At 38.5% G+C, this 16095-nt stretch overlaps 1 protein-coding gene across 6 annotated transcripts in view; it reads right to left on the bottom strand.

Moving 5' to 3' along the window:
* Positions 1–16095, bottom strand: part of PLPPR1 (phospholipid phosphatase related 1) — a 616358-nt gene that overhangs the window by 473902 nt on the left and 126361 nt on the right. For 4 of the 6 annotated variants that reach the window (XM_079927527.1, XM_079927524.1, XM_079927526.1 and 1 more), the window contains 2 exons: positions 7768–8017; positions 5772–5874 (listed from right to left, as the gene is read on the bottom strand). The gene's annotated coding sequence lies outside the window, so the exon portion shown is untranslated. Of the gene's footprint in view, positions 1–5771; positions 5875–7767; positions 8375–16095 lie in introns of those variants that run through there. The other 2 variants (XM_079927529.1, XM_079927525.1) reach the window with 2 other exon arrangements.

Genomic DNA, 16095 nt, shown 5'->3' with positions numbered 1-16095 from the left:
CATGAAAACATACTCAATATTGCTAATCACCAGAGAAATGCAAATCAAAACCACAATGAGATCACCTCATACCTGTCAGAATGGCTATCATCAAAAAGTCTACATATAACGTATGTTGGAGAGGATGTGGAGAAAAGGGAACCCTCCTACACTGTTGGTTGGAATGCAAATTGGTGCAGCCACTATGGAAAACAGTATGGAGGTTCCTCAAAAAACTAAAAATAGAACTACCATATGATCCAGCAATTCCGCTGCTGGGTATATATTCGAAGAACACGAAAACACTAATTTGAAAAGATACATGCACCCCAATGTTCACAGCAGCACTGTTCACAAATAGCCAATATATGGAAGCAACCTAAGTGTCCATTAACACACAAATGGATAAAGAAGATGTGGTATATATACACAATGGAATATTATTCAGCCATAAAAAGAACGAAATTCTGCCATTTATAACAACATGAATGGAACTTGAGGGTACTACGTTTAGTGAAATAAGTCAGAGAGAGAAAAACAAATACTGTATGTTTTCACTTATACATGGAATCTAAAAAATAAAACAAATGAATGAATATAACACAACAGATATAGAGAACAAATTAGTGGTTACCAGTGGGGAGAGGGAAGCAGGGAGGAGCAAGATAGGGGTAGGGAATTAAGGTTACAAACTACTATGTATAAAATAAATAAGCTACAAGGATATACTGTACAGCACAGGGAATATAGTCAATATTTTATTATAACTTTAAATGGCTTATAATCTATAAAAATAATGCATCACTATGTTGTACACCCGAAAGTAATATAATATTGTAAATCAACTATACTTCAATTTTTAAAATTTATCTTTACAGCTGACTCCAGAGCCTTTTGTAGGGAGGGAGCTAACTTCGTTTAGAAAAATACTTTGATAAGCCATTTTGGATGACAAAGATGAGGTCCTGAGGGAAAGATGAGGTTCCTGAGAGCTTATAGTGTAAAGAAAAAGCAAAACCAAACTGTTGTGCCTTAGAAATGAATGGAATGTTGAGGTGGGGTGAGTAGTGAAAGGTTGGAAATGGGACTGAAGAAGGAAGCGACGGAGCTGAACAACACAGCCAGATGCTGCCTCCTGTGGGCAAGGCGGCCAGTTAGAAATTACCTGTGCCTGGAAGTCTTTTAAGAACAGTACTCCATCTTAAGTTCATTTCATTTCTATAATACAAAAGATAGATTGGCATAACACTTTTAGAAAGTAATTTGGCAAATATATATCCGATTTATTTTAGCCTGATAATCCGAATTCTTGATATCTACCCTGAAAAATTAAATCAAATGTGGAAATGCCCAAAATTGGAAACAACCTAGATCCTAAGGCAGAGATTGCTAAATAAACTATGGTACAGCCCCTTGATGGAGTACTTCGCAACTATTATATGATTATAAGATACATATATAAGATATATATATATCTCATATGATTATAAGATACATACAAGAAAATATATGACAAATGTTTTATGAAAAAAAATAAGAAAAGTTATAACTCAGTCTTACCCTACTAAGTAAACAAATCAAATGACAAAGAAGTTTATTGAACAGAAAATATTTTAAAAGAAATACACCAGGGGAATTCCCTAGTAGTCCAATGGTTAGGACTCCGAGCTTTTACTGCTGAGGGCTTGGGTTCAATCCTTGGTTGGGGAGCTAAGATCCTGCGGGCCATGTAGCAGAGACAAAAAAAACAAAAAGAAAAAGAAATATACCAAAAATCTTAACAATAGTCTTCTCTAAATGTAATTTTCTCCCTCCATTTTTCTAAGTTTTTGAAATTTTGCATAGCAGACATGTTTAACACTTAGATTGGGAAAATCTTTAAATAATCTATATTTTAAAATCAATTTTAAACCTCATTTAAAATTTCTTTATTGCTGTGGCTCTTCAGCAACTAGATGAGGGAAACAGCTTCATGGATACAGAAAAGTGGCCACCTGTCCTTTCTTCTAGACCCAACTCTGACCTTAGTCAATTCAGATCACCTTTCTGAGTGCCATCTGTGGGACAGGAATAAAGACACCTCCCTGACTCTTTCACAGGATTGTTGGGGGATACAATGCACTGGAGAATATGAAAGCCCTCTGAATTCTACCTCCATATAAAACCATAAAGAACTGTTACTGTTAGATTAGAATCTAGGGGTAGTCAGTTCATTCTTCCACTTCCAATCCATTCTTCATTTGCAAATGGTCACTTAATACAATCCAAGAAAATATATCGTATATAGGTCACATTTCTATATAGCACATAGTGGGATAAAATTCAGTATATTACTTTGGAAACAAAATACACAAAAGATCCTGAAACCAGTGGTAGTATAATTCTCTTTAACAGTGTGTATTCATGTGTGGTATGTGTGTGTATTTGAGTGTGAGTGTGTGTACATGTGCAATGAGTGTGGTGTGAGTTGTGTGTGTGAGTGTGGTATGACTGTTATGTCCACATGTATGATGTGTGGAAGTATGTGTTTGGTTGAGTATGTGTACATTCAGGAGACCTTGGGAGCCAGAGAAGAATTTAGAATTGCTATTGCCTTATGAAGAGTTCTATTTTGTTTTGTTTTGTTTTACCTGACTACCCATGATGAGTCTGAATATTAAACAAACTTTCTGGACCAAAAATTACAGATCCAAGTTCTGGGAATGTGAGCCTATCACATAGTGAGGGAGACTGTTCAGTGGTCTGAATGGACTTGACTGCAATATCTTAATCTTTGAGCAGAATTCAAAGTAAGTCCATCTTGGGTTCCTTCCAAAAGTCGGGCGATGAATCACACACAAAGACCCAAGGCAGTTTCCTCTCCTCCCCCAGACCAAAACCAATACGTGTAGTGGAAAGAACACAAGACTTCAGTCAGAAGCTTGAAGTTATATTCCTACTTTCATTAACTATAAGGCCATCTCTGACCACCAGCTCAGCATGGTGCCACTTCACCCCACGCCACCCTGTTACTTCCCCAAATTCCCAGGGCCCACCTGGATATTCTCTTCCATTGCCAATCCCTCCCAATTCATCACCAGTTCTTATGACCAGATCCCTCTGCCTCTCAATTCTTACAGGTGTATCCTTTCCCACTCTGGCCTGTACCATTCAAATGAGATAAAGTTCATTACCATCTACCTGTGATTATCCTGTACCATTCAAATGAGATAAAGTTCATTACCATCTACCTGTGATTATCCTGTACCATTCAAATGAGCTAAAGTTCATTACCATCTACCTGTGATTATCCGGGCCATGTCAGTGGCTGGACATTAGGGAGCCAAGAGAACATTTTCAAGTTATTTAGCCTCTTCTGACCCAAGTTCCAAGGCTAGTGGACTAAATGATCTCTAGTGCCTTTTCCTGATCTAACATTCCATGATTCTGTCACATGATGATAACAACAACAAATATAACGATACTTACACCTGAAATTTGTATAGTGGGCCAGTTCTCAATGCCTCTTTACTCACATTATCTCCTTGACCCACACGACATGTAAATAAACCAAGTATTATCATCTCCATTCTACAGATCCATTTTGGAGGTTACATGATTTGTTTTTCCAGGATAGCGGGACCCAGACCCATATCTTCTGACTTTGACTTCTAAGTTCTTACCTCCACAGAATAAGGTATAGCAAAACTCTTTTGCTGTTTATTCAGAGGAACAAGGCATTTGTGCAATTACAGTAGTTCCAAAATTCAAATATAATTAATGCAACTTTTTCAGACTAGATTCAGATCTTTTGGGGTATAACAAAACACTTCAATCCTTGTGAAGCAAGCCATGTCTCCTGCCCAGAAGAGAAGTTGGTAGGATTTCAAGGAGACTAGAATTTAGCACATATACTCTAATAGCTTATCCAAATACAGAGCATCATGGGCCTCATCCTTTCTACAGTTGCACAAGTCCTTGACATTCTCTTCAATTATGTGTTAGTGTTCCATCGTTGCTATATAAGAAATTATCACAAACTTAGTGGCTGAAAGCTACACAAACTTATTCTCACAGTTCTATAGGTCAGAAGTCTGACATGGGTCTCACTGGACTGAAGTTAGGTGTTGGGAGGGCTGGTTCCTTCTAGAGTCTCTAGGGGAGAATCTGTTTCCTTGCCTTTTCTAGCTTCTAGAGGCTGCTTGCATTCCTTGGCTTGTGGCCCCCTTTCTTCATCTTCAAATCCAGCAATGTAGCATGCTGCTGACCCTGCTTATGCTGTCACATCTTTTTCTCTGACCACAAAAGGAAAAGCTTCCTTTTAAGGGTTCAAGTGATTAGATTAGACCCACCCAGATGACCCAGGATAACCTCCTCATCTCAAGGTCCTTAATCATATTTGCAAAGTCCTTTTTGCCATGAAAGGTAACATATTCACAGGTTCCAAGGATGAGGATATCTTTGTAAGGTCATTATTCAGCCTACCACAATGATTCTTTTTCATTGGTTTTATTAAAAATAATAGCTAAAATATATTGATGCTCCTTCTATAATGTCAAATACCAACGTAGAAGCTTTATATACAACAAATTTGTATAAAAGTACCACAAGGTTGGTACCACTATCACAATTTTATAGACAGTGAAATTGAGACTCCTGGGCTAAATAACCCTACAAGGTCACCTAGCCAGTCAGAGGCAGAGCAGACCTTTAAACCACTGTAAAACAACCGGGTGCAGCAGAAATAGCCACTTTTCAATGAAATCACTAATTCTCAGGCATAAAGCTGTCATGTAGCTAAGCTCAGCTGGAAGCCTACAAATATCTCTGCATGGGGGACACCCTCCCTATCCACAGACCCCGGTTTGCAGCCTGAGATTCCTTTGCTGCAGCATGTTCCATCCACAGCAAAAGGGAAATCTAGAGATTAAGATGGCAAAAGCTTCGTAGGACAAAAATTCTTCTAAAACCTCTGTAGACTCTTGAGATTTCTGGTAACACATGGCAAATGTGACAGGTTTCCTGAGCGTCTGCTAGTACTTGGCATCGTCACACTCCAGAGTCAATTTCAAAAGGGTTGTTTCTGGCCCACTAAGGCTTTCAATAGCACCTCCTAACAGCCAGAACAGCTTCTGCAGCTTTCACTTTCTATTAAGAGCAGGTCAGGGCTCACAAGCTATAGAAAATAAATGTCACAAAGTAAATGCTTTTATACATTGGGTTTGTTTAAATTGCTTTGAAGACATTGAGAATGAAGACACATGGTTCAAAATGAAGTCTTTCAGAAATAATGATGTCATATCTCAAAGCACACAAAGTTATCTACTGCTACCCAAAACAAGATGCTGGGATGGCAATGCACATGTCACATGAATGTCAGGGCCAAAATGGGAGAGAATAGCAGAAAATAAAATTTCAAAACACTTACGTTTATTGAGCATCTTCTGTTTGCCAGGAGTTTTAGAGAACTAATCTCATTTAATCCATAAAATAGTTTTAAGTAACCCAGTTTTACTGGTGAAGACACAGAGCCTTAGAGAGGTTTAGTAAAGGTCCAAGGTCACCCTGCTCAACAGCAGTGAGACAGGGGCTATCTGGCCAAGAAAAGAATCCACTTCACTATATACCCAACCAAAGAGACCAGGCTCGAGGGTATAAGGCGAGAGTCAGCCCTGGCTCCTTGGAAGGCAGCCTGACTAGGAAAATAATATTTATGTGCTTATAGGCTGTGTGGGAGACCAGAAGCATTAAAGCTGCAGATAAAGATAGGCAAGTGCAACTGATTTAGTTCCAGCCATACAATCTCAACTCACCTAACAGAAATGGTGATAGTAACACCTTGTGATTACGCGGCACCCTTCTCAGGGAAGCGCAGAGGTTTTTACTGTCACATTCACATTCTTCTTCCCATCAGCTCTAGAATAGAGGAGACAGCACAATCACCTTTCTTTTACAGAGGGAGAAGTTAATGCATTTGCCTAAGGTCATTCAGGGACACAGAGGCTTGGAGAGACCATAGCCCTGGAACTCTTGCCCAGACTGCTTACCCACTACTGGATCTGCAAAAACAAATTCAACACCCTGGGCTCAAAGACCCATGGGTGAAACATCCATTTAGTCAGCCTAGCCACGCTCTGTAAAATTGCTGTCAAAATGGCCCATACTACTTAAAACATGTAACAGGAAGGGCCTCTGTATCCTTCACCTCTCCAGATATTCACTTCTGGTGGAGAGGGGATCTTTTTTTGGCTAAACAGCAGATTTGCATTACTGAAAAAGAATCAGTCTTGACCAGAGAAGGGTTTGTTTGTCAAAAGTATGGTCTACCCCACAGAACCTCAAATTCCTGAGCCAGGAAGAGCCTCAATCTTTTCCCAGGATGGAGTTTAGAATTAAAGTTTCTGACCTTGACTACAAGGAGCACCAGCTGAAGAAAGTATGACCCCAGGGGAGGATTTGGAGAAAGAAAAGGAAAAGGGAGAAAGACCCTGCTGAGAAGGGACTCTCGAGTGTAGCATCCACTGTATGGACCATCCCCCAGGTGAACCACACAGATGGGTAAAGTGCTGTTTAGCACAACATCTGTACACCCTTGGTGTTTGCAATTGGCTGCTGGTGTGAGAGTGGTTTTTTGAGGACTGTGCTTATATGTTCTTCCAGATATCTCAGGTCTTAATAGCAAATATACACAAGATTCAGAATGTGTCTCCCAAAGCACAACTGAAGCAAAAAGAAGTCTATTGGTCTTAAGCAAAAGTATGCATCTTATTCCAATTACCAGAGTTAACCAAATGTTCTATTGCACCTACACAAAAGCCTTCACAATTAAAGATACTCCTCAAGGCATAAGGCTTAGCGTACAAGATTTATAACGCCAACATCCTCAGCTTCAATCTTGAGCCAACCACTGAGACACTCGCAAATCCTAGGGAAGTAGTTGAGTGATACTGTCCCCTCCCTGAGGCAGACACTTTACTATTACGAAATTTTGAAAGCTAATACCAGATTTTTAGAAATGCTACAGTCTCAAATGTGAATTGAATGAAAATACTGTGTAATTCTGTTTTGCATATTGCTCTGAGATTTGAAGTACAAGATCAGGGCTTTTGGATTAATAAAATGTGTTTTGCCTACCCCTCACTTTCGCAGTGTCTGATGAATAAAATCCAGAGGAAAACAGAAAAGAAAGGAAAAAGAGAAGCAATCTAAATTAGAGGAAATCAGGAGAGAAGATTCAAGAAAATTCTACTACAAAGACAATAGACAAAGACAAAATAAAGGAAGGATAAGAACATAATCTAGCTGAGAAGAAAGTGACCAGAACCCAAGGGAAAAGTCATAAACAGCCTCCCCACCCCAGCTCAGAACTGCAGGGGTTGGAAGCAAGAAATGGCCAGGGAGTAGTAACTGTGAGGCAAACTCACAGTCTCCTAGGCAATCTCAACTGTTAACTATAAATACATTTATCATTAATAAAACATTAGAAAATCAAATCTGTCAGGATATTAAAAGAATAATACACTATGATAAAGTAGGATTTATTCCAGGAATGAATGCAATTATGGCCAATATTAGGAAATCTATAATTCATCATATTAATAAGTCAAAGGAGAAAAGCCACCTGAGTACCTCAATAGATGTTTCTTATAAAGCAAGTGATAAACTTTTAAATCTATGACCTAGAAATAGAAGGGTATTCTTTCATGTGATATGGAATATCTGTAGTCAGATAAATTGGCAATGTAATATTTAAAAGAAAAACACTATGGACATTTGTATTAATATAAAAAGCGAGACAAAAATGCTCACCATCGCAACTAGTATTTGAACATCCTTCTGGTAGTCCTAAGCAATTGAATAAGACCACTAGGGGGCTTCCCTGGTGGCACAGTGGTTGAGAGTACGCCTGCGGATGCAGGGGACACGGGTTCATGCCCTGGTCCAGGAAGATCCCACATGCCGCGGAGTGGCTGGGCCCGTGAGCCATGGCCGCTGAGCCTGCGCGTCTGGAGCCTGTGCTCCGCAACGGGAGAGGCCACAGCAGTGAGAGGCCCACGTACTGCAAAAAAAACAAAAACAAAAACACTAGAATTAAAAAGAAGTAAAATATTAGGAAAGAGAAGGAAACATTATCCTTATTTGCACATAACAATATATCTACCTGAAAAAAAATCCAAGACAATCAATTGAAATAAATATTGGAATTAAAAGGAGAGTTCAGTAATACAGCTATTTTAAAAACAGTATCTATATTAAATGATAAATTTTGTATATGCCAGTTATATCCATTTTTCCCCAGCTAGAACCCAATCATGTTGAGAAAACCTAAAGGAAAACGAGGGTAAAAGAAAACTAGACACATAAACATTTCAGGAAACATAAAGATATCAAAAGAGCACCAGTTATGTATCTTATGACTCCCCACTACAATGGCAGCGTTCAGAAAAAGTGAGAAACATTTCAAGGATCAATACAAATGGTCGCATACAAGTAAGAGCAAGCAGCATCCCCTTCCCCTTTGTCAGAGTATTCTAAATTTTCATAACAGATTGAGTCTTTACCATCGTGACCCACATCCATGCATCAACCTGCTTTATAAGAGCACGCTTCTATCTAAACATCAAATTCATAGACACCGTGCCTACATCATGCTCCAGACCCCTAGTCACAAGCGGGTAACCTCACTACCAGACCTTCACAGGTTCCTATGTTAGGCTCCTCTAATCTATATAGCAATGGTTGTCTTCCTCTCTTCCTAAAACTCTGGGTTTATTCCTTCATTTACTTTTCAAACCCTGGTCTTTCATCAATTCAATCCATTAACAAGGAAACCTTTGTCTTATTATTTTTACTTGGGCACTGAAATACTCCTACCCACTCAGGGTCTGCTCTATGCAGTTATTCATTCATACATTCATCAAACAAATGTCTAGGAGTCCCAACTATGGGCTAAGCACTGCTGCGGGTGACATAATAATGAAAAAGCTGGATACAGTAGGGGCCCTCTCAGAGGTTATAACCTAGTGGAACATTCAAACAAGTTGAGAAGCAATCACAACACAGTCAATAAATGTGTGCTAAGGGAAGTACACAGTGCTAACAGAACAGAAAGTAGGGACATCTAACCCAGGGTGAGGAGCAGGGTGCAGAGACCTGAAGGATGAGTAAGAGTTGAAAGGCAAAGTATAGGGTGGGATGGGGAGAGGAAACAGCATGGCTCGTTTTATTTGTTTCTGGCATAAAAGACAGCCACACCTTCAACTAACATTCTCAGACCCAACAGGTGAGCTTCTAAGAGTTGTAACCATTTTAGCTGGTACAGATACTATATTACACAAGGTGTTTTATAGCTCCTTGGAGATCTCTGACAGCACTCTAAATAATCCTTGGAACTAACAGAAGTTTCAAGTGAATATGATGAATTCTGGGCAGAGTGTTTTTAAGAGCCTCTTTATCCTCTGGGACTGAAACCCCTTTCAAGGGCTGCTCAAGCAATTCTACTTGTTAGACGACAACCTCCATGGTTACCAAGGATGAAGACTCTCTTGGTCTTCAGTAAATGTTTGAATTCTGCTGAGTCTGACAGCAAAATCCCAAGGACAAAGATGAATTTTATGATTGTAGGCTTTTCCCATCAAGGCTCATGATTAACTAAGTTTTTTTTAGGCTCAAATCAGGCTCTGCTACCATGGTCAGCATTTGAAGTATGTAGCATAGAAAAGAACGGCTTTAAAGATTTGGAAATCTTACTATCTTTTGTCCAGTACAGCCTGAATGTTACAAAGCAAAACTTTCTGCTAATCTCCTAAGAACCAGCACTGCTTATCCAACTCTAGCTGTTCCTCAGCTACTACAAACACCACTTTATTAAGATGTTGCTACTGGTCCCTTCAAACATTGTTTAAATTTTAAATAGGAAAGACATGTTTATTACTGGAAAGTAGTTACTATGACACCTTCCTAATCTTAAATATTTACATGTATTCTGTTAGATCCTGAAAGGGAAGAAACTCCAACATACACTCATATAAATTATAGTAAAATTGGTTTGAAAGCAATTTTTTATTAAACAATATATTTGTTGCTTAAAGTGTGACCTAATTATTGATCTCTAGAAATAAGCAACTTTTTTTATATACAGCATGTTCTTATTAGTCATCAATTTTATACACATCAGTGTATACATGTCAATCCCAATCGCCAAATTCAGCACACCACCAACACCAACACCCGTGGCTTTCCCCCCTTAGTGTCCACACATTTGTTCTCTACATCTGTGTCGCAACTTTTGCCCTGCAAACCGGTTCATCTGTACCATTTTTCTAGGTTCCACATATATGCATTAATATACGATATTTGTTTTTCTCGTTCTGATGTACTTCACTCTGTAGGACAGTCTCTAGATCCATCCACGTCTCAAAAAATGACCCAATTTCGTTCCTTTTTATGGCAGAGTAATATTCCATTGTATATATGTACCACATCTTCTTTATCTATTTGTCTGTTGATGGGCATTTAGTTTGCTTCCATGACCTGGCTATTGTAAATAGTGCTGCAATGAACATTGGGGTGCGTGTGTGTCTTTTTGAATTATGGTTTTCTCTGGGTATATGCCCAGTAGTGGGATTGCTGGATCATAAGGTAATTCTATTTCTGGTTTTTGTTTTGGGGGTTTTTTTTTGCGGTATGCGGGCCTCTCACTGCTGTGGCCTCTCCCGTTGCGGAGCAGAGGCTCCGGACGCGCAGGCTCAGCAACCATGGCTCACGGGCCTAGCCGCTCCGCGGCATGCGGGATCTTCCTGGACCGCGGCACGAACCCGTGTCCCCTGCATCGGCAGGCAGACTCTCAACCACTGCGCCACCAGGGAAGCCTATTTTTAATTTTTTAGGGAACCTCCATACTGTTCTCCATAGTGGCTGTATCAACTTACATTCCCACTGACAGTGCAAGAGGGTTCCCTTTTCTCCACACCCTCTCCAACATTTGTTGTTTGTAGATTTTCTGATGTTGCCCATTCTAACTGGTGTGACGTGATACTTCATTGTAGTTTTGATTTGCATTTCTCTAATAATTAGTGATGCTCAGGAGCTTTTCATGTGATTCTTGGCCATCTGTATGTCTTCTTTGGAGAAATGTCTATATAGGTCTTCTGCCCATTTTTGGATTGGGTTGTTTGTTTTTTTAATATTGAGCTGCATGAGCTGTTTATATATTTTGTAGATTAATCCTTTGTCCATTGATTAGTTTGCAAATATTTTCTCCCATTTTGAGGGTTGTCTTTTCGTCTTGTTTATGGTTTCCTTTGCTGTGCAAAAGATTTGAAGTTTCATTAGGTCCCATTTGTTTATTTTTGTTTTTATTTCCATTACTCTAGGAGGTGGATCAAAAAAAATCTTGCTGTGATTTGTGTCAAAGAGTGTTCTTCCTATGTTTTCCTCTAAGAGTTTTAGAGTGTCCGGCCTTACATTTAGGTCTCTAATCCATTTAGGGTTTATTTTTGTGTATGGTGTGAGGGAGTGTTCTAATTTTATTCTTTTCCATGTAGCTGTCCAGTTTTCCCAGCACCACTTATTGAAGAGACTGTCTTTTCTCCATTGTATATCCTTGCCTCCTTTGTCATAGATTAGTTGACCACAGATGTGTGGATTTATCTCTGGGCTTTCTATCTTGTTCCATTGATCTATATGTCTGTTTTTGTGTCAGTACCATATTGTCTTGATTACTGTAGCTTTGTAGTATAGTCTGAAGTCAGGGAGTCTGATTCCTCCAGCTCCTTTTTTTCCCTCAAGACTGCTTTGGCTATTCAGGGTCTTTTGTGTCTCCATACAAATTTTAAGATTTTTTGTTCTACTTCTGTAAAAAATGCCATTGGTAATTTGATAGGGATTGCAATGAATCTGTAGATTGCTTTGGATAGTACAGTCATTTTCACAATATTGATTCTTCCAATCCAGGAATGTGGTATATCTCTCCATCTGTTGGTATCATCTTTAATTTCTTTCATCAGTGTCATAGTTTTCTGCATACAGGTCTTTTGTCTCCATAGGTAGGTTTATTCCTAGGTATTTTCTTCTTTTTGTTGCAATGGTAAATGGGAGTGTTTCCTTAATTTCTCTTTCACATTTTTCATCATTAGTTTAAAGGAATGCAAGGGATTTCTGTACATTAATTTTGTATCCTCCTACTTTACCAAATTCATTGATTAGCTCTAGTAGTTTTCTGGTGGCATCTTTAGGATTCTCTATGTATAGTATCATGTCATCTGCAAACAGTGACAGCTTTACTTCTTCTTTTCCAATTTGTATTCTTTTTATTTCTTTTCTTCTCTGATTGATGTGGCTACAACTTCCAAAACTGTGTTGAATAATAGTGGTGAGAGGGGACATCCTTCTCTTGTTCCTGACCTTAGAGGAAACGCTTTCAGTTTTCACCATTGAGAATGATAAGTGCTGTGGGTTTGTCATATATGGCCTTTATTATGTTGAGGTAGGTTCCCTCTATGCCCACTTACTGGAGAGGTTTTATCATAAATGGGTGTTGAATTTTGGCAAAAGCTTTTTCTGCATCTATTAAAATGATCATATGGTTTTTATTGCTCAATTTGTTAATATGGTGTATCACATTGATTGATTTGAGTATACTGAAGAATCCTAGCATCCCTGGAATAAATCCCACTTGATCATGGTGTATGATCCTTTTAATGTGTTGTTGGATTCTGTTTGCTATTATTTTCTTGAGGATTTTTGCATCTATATTCATCAGTGATATTGGTCTGTAATTTTCTTTTTTTGTAGTATCTTCATCTGGTTTTGGTATCAGGGTGATGGTGGCCTCATAGAATGAGTTTGGAAGTGTCCCTTCCTCTGCAATTTTTTGGAACAGTTTGAGAAGGATAGGTGTTAGCTCTTCTCTAAATGTTTGATAGAATTCACCTGTGAAGCCATCTGGACCATGACTTTTGTTGTTGGAAGATTTTTAATCACAGTTTCAATTTCATTACTTGTGATTGGTCTGTTCATATTTTCTATTTCTTCCTGGTTCAGTTTTGGACCGTTACACCTTTCTAAGTATTTGTCCATTTCTTCTAGGTTTTCCATTTATTGGCATTAGGGTTGCTTGTAGTTGTCTCTTAGGATGCTTTGTATTTCTGCGGTGTCTCTTCTCCTTTTTCATTTCTAATTTTATTGATTTGAGTCCTCTCCCTCTTTTTCTTGATGAGTCTGGCTAATGGTTTATCAATTTTGTTTATCTTCTCAAAGGACCAGCTTTTAGTTTTATTGATCTTTGCTATTGTTTTCTTTTTTCTCTTTCATTCATTTCTGATCTGATCTTTATGATTTCTTTCCTTGTACTAACTTTGGGTTTTGTTCTTCTTTCTCTAGTTCCTTTAGGTGTAAGGTTAGATTGTTTATTTGAGATTTTTCTTGTTTCTTGAGGTAGGCTTGTATTGCTATAAACGTCCCCCTTAGAACTGCTTTTGCTGCATCCCGTAGGTTTTGGATCATCGTGTTTTTGTTGTCATTTGTCTCTAGGTATTTTTTGATTTTCTCTTTGATTTCTTCAGTTATCTCTTGGTTATTTCATAACATATTGTTTAGCCTCCATGTGTTTGTGTTTTTTACAGTTTTTTCCCCTGTAATTCATTTCTAATCTCATAGAGTTGTGGTCAGAAAAGATGCTTGATATGATTTCAATTTTCTTAAATTTACTGTGGCTAGATTTGTGACCCAAGATGTGATCTCTCCTGGAGAATGTTCTGTGCGCACTTGAGAAGAAAGTGTAATCTGCTGTTTTTGGATGGAATATCCTATAAATATCAATTAAAACTATCAGGTCTATTGTGTCATTTAAAGCTTCTGTTTCCTTATTTATTTTCATTTTGGATGATGTGTCCACTGGTGTAAGTGAGGTGTTAAAGCCCCCCACTATTACTCTGTTACTGTCGATTTCCTCTTTTATAGCAGTTAGCAGTTACCTTATGTATTGAGGTGTTCCTATGTTGGGTGCATATATATTTATAATTATTATATCTTCTTCTTGGAATGATCCCTTGATCATTATGTAGTGTCCTTCCTTGTCTCTTGTAACATTCTTTATTTTTAAGTCTATTTTATCTGATATGAGTATTTGTATTCCAGCCTCTTTTGATTTCCATCTGCATGGAATATGCTTTTCCATCTCCTCACTTTCAGTCTGTATGTGTCCCTAGGTCTGAAGTGGGTCTCTTGTAGACAGCATATATATGGGTCTTGTTTTTGTATCCATTCAGCAAGCCTGTGTCTTTTGGTTGGAGCATTTAATCCATTCACGTTTAAGGTAATTATTGATATGTATGTTCCTATGACCATTTTCTTAATTGTTTTGGGTTTGTTTTGTAGGTCCTTTTCTTCTCTTGTGTTTCCCACTTAGAGAAGTTCCTTTAGCATTCGTTGTAGGGCTGGTTTGATGGTGCTGAATTCTCTTAGCTTTTGCTTGTCTCTAAAGCTTTTCATTTCTCCATCGAATCTGAATGAGATCCTTTTCGGGTAGAGTAATCTTGGTTGTTTGTTCTTCCCTTTCATCACTTTAAGTATATCATGCCACAACCTTCTGGCTTGTAGAGTTTCTGCTGAGAAATCAGCTGTTAACCTTATGAGAGTTCCCTTGTATGTTATTTGCGTTTTTCCCTTGCTGCTTTCAATAAGTTTTCTTTGTCTTTAATTTTTGCCAATTTGATTACTATGTGTCTCTTTGTGTTTCTCCTTGGGTTTATCTTCTATGGGGCTCTCTGAGCTTCCTGGATTTGGGTGGCTATTTCCTTTCCCATGTTAGGGAAAACTTTCCTTTCCCAAGTTTTCAACTATAATCTCTTCAAATATTTTCTCAGGTCCTTTCTCTCTCTCTTCTCCTTCTGGGACCCATATAATGCGAATGTTGTTGCGCTTAATGTTGTCCCAGAGGATCTTAGGCTGTCTTCATTTCTTTTCATTCTTTTTTCTTTATTCTTTTCTGCAGCAGTGACTTCCACAATTCTGTCTTCCAGGTCACTTATCCGTTCTTTTCCCTCAGTTATTCTGCTATTGATTCTTTCTAGTGTAGTTTTCATTTCAGTTATTGTATTGTTCATCTCTGTTTGTTTGTTCTTTAATTCTTCTAGATCTTTGTTAAATATTTCTTGCATCTTGTCGATCTTTACCTCCATTCTTTTTCCGAGGTTCTGGATCATCTTCACTATCTTTATTCTTAATTCTTTTTCTGGAAGGTTGCCTATCTCCACTTCATTTAGTTGTTTTTCTTGGGTTTTATCTTGTTCCTTCATCTGGTACATAGCCCTCTGCATTTTCAGCTTGTCTATCTTTCTGTGAATGTGGTTTTTGTTCAACAGGCTGCAGGATTGTAGTTCCTCTTGCTTCTGCTGTCTGCCCTCTCTTAATTTTATTTTGTGTCTGCTGGTTGCTGTTGGCTCTGGGTTGATTCCCATGTCTTCAACAAGCTAGGAAGTCTTCTTCATATGGTGGAAGAAGAGCTCCCAATAGCCCAAGAGGATTTTCAAGAGTCAGCGTAGGAGAGGACTCCACAAAAGACTGAAACAGACACCTCTGGAGCCTGTAACTGGTAGGAACACACACGAATGATAATGCTGGTGAACTGCTGGATGCCAAATGTGGACTAACTTTAGTGTTAAACACCCTTGGGGCCCAATCTTAGAAAAGCCACCACATTTTCACGGGTTGTACGTCCAGGAATTCCAGGAAGTTCTCCAAAATAAGCAACTTTTGTAAATTCCATGACAAAGGAAACATCATTACTTTCTTCTTAAAACCAGGAATAAAATGAGGATGTCTGCTCTCACCCCCATCTATTAATATTGTACTAGAGGTTCTAACTAAAGTAAAACTGTCTTCATCCAAAGATAACATGATTGTCTATGTAGGAAATCATAATGCATTGAAAGAAAGGAGAGAGAGAAAGAAGGAGGGATGGAAAGGAGGAGGGAGGGAGGGAAGGAAAGGAGGAGGGAGGGAGAGAGGAAGAGAGAGCGAGGGAAGAAGAGGGAGGTACTACTAAGTGAATTTATCAAGATCAATACAGAAACCAACTGTATTTGTATATATATGAAATGATAAATCTGATCAAAGATAGGTAATGAATACTTG

This window comes from Stenella coeruleoalba (assembly GCF_951394435.1).
Source record: "Stenella coeruleoalba genome assembly, chromosome: 7".
Lineage (NCBI taxonomy): Eukaryota > Metazoa > Chordata > Mammalia > Artiodactyla > Delphinidae > Stenella > Stenella coeruleoalba.
This window is presented reverse-complemented; position numbering and strand designations above follow the sequence as displayed.